At 41.4% G+C, this 10150-nt stretch overlaps 1 protein-coding gene across 1 annotated transcript in view; it reads left to right on the forward strand.

The window, feature by feature from the left end:
* Window positions 1-1593, forward strand: part of LOC115120952 (YLP motif-containing protein 1-like) — a 66300-nt gene extending 64707 nt beyond the window's left edge. The window contains exon 23 of the mRNA XM_065008576.1: window positions 257-1593. The gene's annotated coding sequence lies outside the window, so the exon portion shown is untranslated. The remainder of the gene's footprint in view (window positions 1-256) is intronic.
* Window positions 1594-10150: the final 8557 nt, after the last annotated feature.

Below are 10150 nucleotides of genomic sequence, written 5' to 3' on the forward strand. Positions count from 1 at the left end.
TGTAGTTTAAATTGTTACAATTTAATTACACGTAACAAAACACAGTTGTTTTTTTTTTCATCCGTTGTCTATATTATGTTTTCCTCATTTTGGAAGATGTACTGTTATTGTAAGATCATTCATTGAAAAGTCCATTTGGATGGATGTAGCAATTGCAGATTACCCTTTTTCTTTTTAAAATATATATATATATATATAAATATATATATGTTGCATATATTTCAATCAGTTTTCTTCTCTTTTTTTTCTCCTCTAGGTCTGCAGACTGAATATCACACACACTCTACAGGCCGGCATTTAGGAAATCCGCAGCTGTTTATTCCATTGTTAGAATACAGGATATAGCTTTCTGTTGACATTCATTTAGAATTATGTGTAGTTTTTATTTTCTTTCATCCTATGCTTTTCGATTGGTAAGTTGTTTTTTTTGCACCAGTGTGTGCTTCTCATTTTATACTGTACGAGCTGTAACGTCTTACGTGTATGTTAGCACTGTTGCTTATTTTAAGAAATAAACTAAAGAAAACAATAAAAGGTTTCACACACACACAAAAAACAAGCAGGAGAGTCTCGTGTGAGTGGTCATATGGGCTACGTCATGGAGAGTCTTCTGTGAGGTCTGTTTTCATGTGAACCACATTCAGTAGAACCTCAAAGATACAAACCTAATTTTATGGTGATATATATATTTTTCTGTCTCTTCTTTTTTTTTTCAAAGTTACGAACATTTCAGTATTTCAAAAACAGCCTCCGTTTCCCTCTGTGTTCGTATCTCTAAGGTCCTACTGTGTTACAGGAAGTATGTAGCCGAGGTTAGAGTGGCGGAACAGGAAGGTTCTTGGTTCAAGCCCCGAGCCTAGCGAGGAAGTGGACTGCTGGTGTCTGAGTCACTGGCTGCCATTGTGCCCATGAGCAAGGAACTCTCAAACTGCTACACGGAGGCTGCACTGTGTCTTACCCTTTGCCTCTCAGTGCATGTGTGTGTCGGGGGGGGGGGTAACGCAAAATGAAATGAGTTTTCAGTACTCAATCAAACCACATAGTATCACTGTCTTTAATTTGATTTTAATTCAAAAAATCTGTTACCTCATTGCATTTCACATAATTTAACCTCCTAAACTTTAAGAAAGTTCACACTCATTGTTTCTTGCAACAAATAAAATAGTGAATTGAAAGTCCAGTATATATTTTGTGCCGTTTACATGATCTCATAAATAAATAAACAACCCATGACAGTCACGCAGAATCACCTTGCTTGTGAAACAACCAAAAATCTAAAAAGTTTCTGATAATGGTAAATTCTACACTATCAACTTGCTAACTGAGGCAAACGACGTGTTCCTAATATTGTATGAAGATGTCCTAATAGGTAAAGATGTCCTAATAGGTATCGAGCCAAAAAGAAAACTAAACCATCAATGGTCACCTCTCTCTTTTTTTTTTTTTTTACAGTAGGCTCTCGTCAGCAATATTCAAGCATTACCGGGCCCTAACTCCACTACGGGGCTTTCTCCTTCTTCTGTATTCTCGTCACATGACTTTTATTCCTATTGCTAATTGGACGGAAATAAATTCTTGACTACACAGATATAATCCAGACTGTCTTGTTTCTGACCTGTCAATCTGAGATTATCATGCAGTGGTCATATGATCCTGTTTAGTGAATATTGTCAATTATGACAATCTGAGAGGAATACACTGTGTTGTGAATGGTTGTTGAATGGCATACTGTACCAAATGTTCTGTACTGTAGCTCAAAGCATGCATCCCAAATGACTCCCTATTCCCATTCATAGTGCACTACTTTTTGACCAGAGCCCATAGGAGCTGTCTCTGCGCTGCCACCTGTTTCACTGTATAGAAGGACATACTTCTCTTTTTAAATTTAAAACAACTGGTCTATACTCTTAGTGCCCAAAAAAAACTGTTTTAGCATGGGCAGCGTCCATTGAGGACTATCACCATTTTGAAGTAGTCAAATTGGGTGGGACCTTCCTATGGGTTAAGGAAGGATCACACAATTGTATTCTGGTCATCACGAGGGATCAGACAAATAATTATACTTGTGAGGGAATGTTCCATAACTCCAGGTGGAGGTACGTCACCAACCTCGTCTCTATACCTGTACAAACAACACAGTCCAGGTACGTCACCAACCTCGTCTCTATACCTGTACAAACAACACCGTCCAGGTGACAGTACGTCACCAACCTCGTCTCTATACCTGTACAAACAACACCGTCCAGGTGGAGGTACGTCACCAACCTCGTCTCTATACCTGTACAAACAACACAGTCCAGGTGGAGGTACGTCACCAACCTTGTCTCTATACCTGTACAAACAACACCGTCCAGGTGGAGGTACGTCACCAACCTCGTCTCTATACCTGTACAAACAACACCGTCCAGGTGGAGGTACGTCACCAACCTCATCTCTATACCTGTACAAACAACACAGTCCAGGTACGTCACCAACCTCGTCTCTATACCTGCACAAACAACACAGTCCAGGTACGTCACCAACCTCGTCTCTATACCTGTACATACAACACCGTCCAGGTGGAGGTACGTCACCAACCTCGTCTCTATACCTGTACAAACAACACCGTCCAGGTGACAGTACGTCACCAACCTCGTCTCTATACCTGTACAAACAACACCGTCCAGGTGGAGGTACGTCACCAACCTCGTCTCTATACCTGTACAAACAACACCGTCCAGGTGACAGTACGTCACCAACCTCGTCTCTCTACCTGTACAAACAACACAGTCCAGGTGGAGGTACGTCACCAACCTCGTCTCTATACCTGTACAAACAACACAGTCCAGGTGGAGGTACGTCACCAACCTCGTCTCTATACCTGTACAAACAACACAGTCCAGGTGACGTCACCAACCTCGTCTCTATACCTGTACAAACAACACAGTCCAGGTGGAGGTACGTCACCAACCTCGTCTCTATACCTGTACAAACAACACCGTCCAGGTGGAGGTACGTCACCAACCTCGTCTCTATACCTGTACAAACAACACCGTCCAGGTGGCATTACGTCACCAACCTCGTCTCTATACCTGTACAAACAACACCGTCCAGGTGGAGGTACGTCACCACCAACCTCGTCTCTATACCTGTACAAACAACCAGTACGTCACCAACCTCGTCTCTATACCTGTACAAACAACACCGTCCAGGTGGAGGTACGTCACCAACCTCGTCTCTATACCTGTACAAACAACACCGTCCAGGTGACAGGTACGTCACCAACCTCATCTCTATACCTGTACAAACAACACCGTCCAGGTGGAGGTGACGTCACCAACCTCGTCTCTATACCTGTACAAACAACACCGTCCAGGTGGAGGTGGTACGTCACCAACCTCGTCTCTATACCTGTACAAACAACACCAACCTCGTCTCTATACCTGTACAAACAACACCGTCCAGGTGGAGGTACGTCACCAACCTCGTCTCTATACCTGTACAAACAACACCGTCCAGGTGGAGGTACGTCACCAACCTCGTCTCTATACCTGTACAAACAACACCGTCCAGGTGGAGGTACGTCACCAACCTCGTCTCTATACCTGTACAAACAACACCGTCCAGGTGGAGATACGTCACCAACCTCGTCTCTATACCTGTACAAACAACACCGTCCAGGTGGAGATACGTCACCAACCTCGTCTCTATACCTGTACAAACAACACAGTCTAGGTGGAGGTACGTCACCAACCTCGTCTCTATACCTGTACAAACAACACCGTCCAGGTGGAGGTACGTCACCAACCTCTATACCTGTACAAACAACACCGTCCAGGTGGAGGTACGTCACCAACCTCGTCTCTATACCTGTACAAACAACACCGTCCAGGTGGAGGTACGTCACCAACCTCGTCTCTATACCTGTACAAACAACACCGTCCAGGTGGAGGTACGTCACCAACCTCGTCTCTATACCTGTACAAACAACACCGTCCAGGTGGAGGTACGTCACCAACCTCGTCTCTATACCTGTACAAACAACACCGTCCAGGTGGAGGTACGTCACCAACCTCGTCTCTATACCTGTACAAACAACACCGTCCAGGTGGAGGTACGTCACCAACCTCGTCTCTATACCTGTACAAACAACACCGTCCAGGTGGAGGTACGTCACCAACCTCGTCTCTATACCTGTACAAACAACACCGTCCAGGTGGAGGTACGTCTCTATACCTGTACAAACAACCTCTAGGTCTCTATACCTGTACAAACAACACAGTCCAGGTGGAGGTACGTCACCAACCTCGTCTCTATACCTGTACAAACAACACAGTCCAGGTGGCAGTACGTCACCCTTTCAGTTTGTTTACCTACTCATAGAAGATAAAAGGTACAATTTTTTTTTTTTTATGGAGATGGCCTCAATGGCGCTGCCCGTGCGTTCACAGACGCTATAATGGGACAAATACAACGCTGCGATCTCTATACATCTCTTTGCCCCGGGGATAGCTATTGTCCTATTGCTGTGTCATGCGATTTTACTGAAGATACACAAGACCTAGATTACATGCCTCTGAAACATCTGCTTTGAGTGACAAATCAACAGATGTTGCTGGCTATGAACATATCACCTGAACACCTGTTGAAGACCTTGTTCAATTAGCATAGCCGATATGGAGCTTAGACGTTTCCTGGGCAACGGCTGGAACTTTCAGCAGAGCGATGTCAAGGTGAGTAATATTGAATTAAAAAATGTGGTTAGTTACAGAATGTTTCTAATAGTAAAATACCTAACAGAGCACATTTCTACCAAACAATATGTAGTAGCTAATGGATATTTAGACTGAACAAAAATATAAATGCATCATGCAACAATTTCAAAGATTTTACTTAGATTATATAAGGAAATTAGTTAATTTAAATAAATTCATTTGGCTCTGATCTTTGGATTTCACATGACTGGGAATACAGATATGCATCTGTTGGTCACAGATACCTTTAAAAAAATGGGCCTCACAACGGGCCTCAAGATGTCATCACGGTATCTCTGCATTCAAATTGCCAACATTTCAATTAAATTGTGTTCGTTGTCCGTAGCCTGCCCATACCATAACCTTGACCACCACCATGGGGCACTCTGTCCACAACATTGACATCAGCAAACCGCACGCCATACACGTTGTGGGGCCGGGTGGACGTACTGACAAATTATCTAAAACGACGTTGGAGGCGGCTTATGGTAGAGAAATGAACATTAAATTATCTGACAACCGCTCTGGTGGACATTCCTGCAGTCAGCATGCCAACTACACGCTCCCTCAAAACTTGAGACATCTGTGGCATTATGTTTTGGGACGAAACTGCACATTTTAGAGTGGCCTTTTATCCCCAGCACAAGGTGCTCCTGTGTAATGATCATGTTGGATTATCTTGGCAACAGAGAAATGCTCACTAACAGGGATGTAAACAAATGTGTGGACAACATTTTATAGAAAATATGTTTTTTTTTGTGTTTATGGAGCATTTCTGGGATCTTTTATTTCAGCTGAAACATGGGACCAACACTTCACATGTTGCATTTTAATTTTCTTGTTCAACCGTGTTTCATTTCAGCTGTATGAAGTGAAATGGGATTTTTCTACAGTGTTTTACAAATATATATTGTTACTCTACAGTCATGGCCAAAAGTTTTGCGAATGACACAAATATTAATTTCCACCAAATTTGCTGCCTCGGTGTCTTTAGATATTTTTGTCAGATGTTACTACGGAATACTGAAGTATAATTACAAGCGTTGCATAAGTGTCAAAGGCTTTTATTGACAATTACATGAAGTTGATGCAAAGAGGCAATATTTGCAGTGTTGACCCCTTTAAGACCTCTGCAATCTGCCCTGGCATGCTGTCAATTAACTTCTGGACCACATCCTGACTAATGGCAGCTCTTTCTTGCATAAGCAATGCTTTGAGTTTGTCAGAATGTGGGTTTTTGTTTGTCCACCCGCCTCTTGAGGATTGACCACAAGTTCTCAATGGGATTCAGGTCTGGGGAGTTTCCTGGCCACGGACCCAAAATATCAATGTTTTGTTCCCCGAGCCACTTAGTTATCACTTTTGCCTTATGGCAAGGTGCTCCATCATGCTGGGAAAGGCATTGTTCGTCACCAAACTGTTCCTGGATAGTTGGGAGAAGTTGCTCTTGGAGGATGTGTTGGTACCATTCTTTATTAATGGCTGTGTTCTTAAGCAAAATTGTGAATGAGCCCACTCCCTTGGCTGAGAAGCAACCCCACACATGAATGGTCTCAGGATGCTTTACTGTTGGCATGACACAGGACTGATGGTAGCGCTCACCTTGTCTTCTCCGGACAAGCTTTTTTCTGGATGCCCCAAACAATCGGAAACGGGATTCATCAGAGAAAATGACTTTACCCCAGTCCTCAGCAGTCCAATCCATGTACCTTTTGCAGAATATCAGTCTGTCCCTGATGTTTTTCCTGGAGAGAAGTGGCTTCTTTGCTGCCCTTCTTGACACCAGGCCATCCTCCAAAAGTCTTCGCCTCACTGTGCGTGCAGATGTACCACACCTTCCTGCTGCCATTCCTGAGCAAGCTCTGTACTGGTGGTGCCCCGATCCCGCAGCTGAATCAACTTTAGGAGATGGTCCTGGCGCTTGCTGGACTTTCTTGGGTGCCCTGAAGCCTTCTTCACAACAATTGAACCGCTCTCCTTGAAGTTCTTGATGATCCGATAAATGGTTGATTTAGGTGCAATCTTACTGGCAGCAATATCCTTGCCTGTGAAGCCCTTTTTGTGCAAAGCAATGATGACGGGCAGGTGTTTCCTTGCAGGTAACCATGGTTGACAGAGGAAGAACAATGATTCCAAGCACCACCCTCCTTTTGAAGCTTCCAGTCTGTTATTCAATCAGCGTGACAGAGTGATCTCCAGCCTTGTCCTCGTCAACACTCACACCTGTGTTAACAAGAGAATCACTGACATGTCAGCTGGTCCTTTTGTGGCAGGGCTGAAATGCAGTGGAATTTTTCGGGGGGGATTAAGTTCATTTGCATGGCAAAGAGGAACATTGCAATTAATCTGATCACTCTTCATAACATTCTGGAGTATATGCAAATTGCCATCATACAAACTGAGGCAGCAGACTTTGAAAATGAATGTGTCATTCTCAAAACATTTGGCCATGACTGTATACATGTCACATCAATTGCAACAATTAATTTTTTTGTAAAAAACAATTGTCTTGAGTAGAAGAAAAAGAAAGCTCACTTGTGATGTGCTTTAATATTAAAGAATATTGTTCTTGTGGCTTTTATTTGTCTCTGTGTCTTTTTCCTTTGCCACAGTCTGCCTTCTGTCCTCTTGAGAGTTGGAAAACCGATATTTTGATTTATCTAATCAAATAATCCCTAGCATACTGCAGGTACTTAATATGCCTGCGAAATGCTTGTTTCAATTGATGTATGTATAAAAGAAAACGTGAACCAAGGCCTCTTGTATTATTGTTAATCGTGTTGATATAGCAACAACAAAAAATACACATTGTACAATTCATTATGCCTGTTTTAAAATTATATACTGGTTGATGAGGCTGCTCGACAGGCCAATTCCATTTGGATTCACACGTCTCCTAACAGAAATGTCATTTGCCCAGAGATTCACACAACTACAGACACTCACACATGGCAGATCTTTCTGTTTGTGTAGGCCTACTGCAGTTAAAATGGTATTTAGCAGATGCTGTAAGCCTACTGCAGTTAATATGGTATTTTAGCTGTAAGCCTACTGCAGTTAATATGGTATTTTAGCTGTAGGCCTACTGCAGTTAATATGGTATTTTAGCTGTAGGCCTACTGCAGTTAATATGGTATTTTAGCTGTAAGCCTACTGCAGTTAATATGGTATTTTAGCTGTAAGCCTACTGCAGTTAATATGGTATTTTAGCTGTAAGCCTACTGCAGTTAATATGGTATTTTAGCTGTAAGCCTACTGCAGTTAATATGGTATTTTAGCTGTAAGCCTACTGCAGTTAATATGGTATTTTAGCTGTAAGCCTACTGCAGTTAATATGGTATTTTAGCTGTAGGCCTACTGCAGTTAATATGGTATTTTAGCTGTAGGCCTACTGCAGTTAATATGGTATTTTAGCTGTAGGTCTACTGCGGTTAATGTGGTATTTTAGCTGTAGGCCTACTGCAGTTAATATAGTATTTTAGCTGTAAGCCTACTGCAGTTAATATGGTATTTTAGCTGTAAGCCTACTGCAGTTAATATGGTATTTTAGCTGTAAGCCTACTGCAGTTAATATGGTCTTTTAGCTGTAGGCCTACTGCAGTTAATATGGTCTTTTAGCTGTAAGCCTACTGCAGTTAATATGGTATTTTAGCTGTAGGCCTACTGCAGTTAATATGGTATTTTAGCTGTAAGCCTACTGCAGTTAATATGGTCTTTAGCAGATGCTGTAGTCCTACTGCAGTTAATATGGTATTTTAGCTGTAGGTCTACTGCAGTTAATATGGTATTTTAGCTGTAAGCCTACTGCAGTTAATATGGTATTTTAGCTGTAAGCCTACTGCAGTTAATATGGTATTTTAGCTGTAGGTCTACTGCAGTTAATATGGTATTTTAGCTGTAGGTCTACTGCGGTTAATGTGGTATTTTAGCTGTAGTCCTACTGCAGTTAATATGGTCTTTAGCAGATGCTGTAAGCCTACTGCAGTTACCTTGGTATTTTAGCTGTAAGCCTACTGCAGTTAATATGGTATTTTAGCTGTAAGCCTACTGCAGTTAATATGGTATTTTAGCTGTAGGTCTACTGCAGTTAATATGGTATTTTAGCTGTAGGTCTACTGCAGTTAATATGGTATTTTAGCTGTAGGTCTACTGCAGTTAATATGGTATTTTAGCTGTAGGTCTACTGCAGTTAATATGGTATTTTAGCTGTAAGCCTACTGCAGTTAATATGGTATTTTAGCTGTAAGCCTACTGCAGTTAATATGGTATTTTAGCTGTAAGCCTACTGCAGTTAATATGGTATTTTAGCTGTAGGCCTACTGCAGTTAATATGGTATTTTAGCTGTAAGCCTACTGCAGTTAATATGGTATTTTAGCTGTAAGCCTACTGCAGTTAAAATGGTATTTTAGCTGTAAGCCTACTGCAGTTAATATGGTATTTTAGCTGTAAGCCTACTGCAGTTAATATGGTATTTTAGCTGTAAGCCTACTGCAGTTAATATGGTATTTTAGCTGTAGGCCTACTGCAGTTAATATGGTATTTTAGCTGTAGGCCTACTGCAGTTAATATGGTATTTTAGCTGTAGGCCTACTGCAGTTAATATGGTATTTTAGCTGTAAGCCTACTGCAGTTAATATGGTCTTTAGCAGATGCTGTAAGCCTACTGCAGTTAATATGGTCTTTAGCAGATGCTGTAAGCCTACTGCAGTTAATATGGTATTTTAGCTGTAGGTCTACTGCAGTTAATATGGTATTTTAGCTGTAAGCCTACTGCAGTTAATATGGTATTTTAGCTGTAGGCCTACTGCAGTTAATATGGTATTTTAGCTGTAGGTCTACTGCAGTTAATATGGTATTTTAGCTGTAGGTCTACTGCAGTTAATATGGTATTTTAGCTGTAGGTCTACTGCAGTTAATATGGTATTTTAGCTGTAGGTCTACTGCAGTTAATATGGTATTTTAGCTGTAGGTCTACTGCAGTTAATATGGTATTTTAGCTGTAAGTCTACTGCAGTTAATATGGTATTTTAGCTGTAGGTCTACTGCGGTTAATATGGTATTTTGCAGATGCTTTTATCCAGAACTGTCAACATTGATAGTGACACACATATTCAATAGAGGCCTCTGGCACTAAGAGAGAATATTTATACATAAAAGGATTACACACACACCTCTCAGACTATAGGAGTCTTTTCTTACCCGTGCATTTGTTTACAAGTTTCCTCATTTGTAAGTTTCCTCATTTGTTTACAAGTTTCCTCTTCCCTAATTTGTCTTTGTTTTTTAAAGGAGAGGAATCGTGGAAATCAAATTGCAAGAAGGTCTATGTTGTGAGGTGAGCTTTTTGAAGGATGCTTAAATTCAGTGGGACATGCAGGGAAATATAACAAATATATATTTGTTTTAATACAGCGCC

This window comes from Oncorhynchus nerka, linkage group LG24, assembly GCF_034236695.1.
Source record: "Oncorhynchus nerka isolate Pitt River linkage group LG24, Oner_Uvic_2.0, whole genome shotgun sequence".
Classification (NCBI taxonomy): Eukaryota; Metazoa; Chordata; class Actinopteri; order Salmoniformes; family Salmonidae; genus Oncorhynchus; species Oncorhynchus nerka.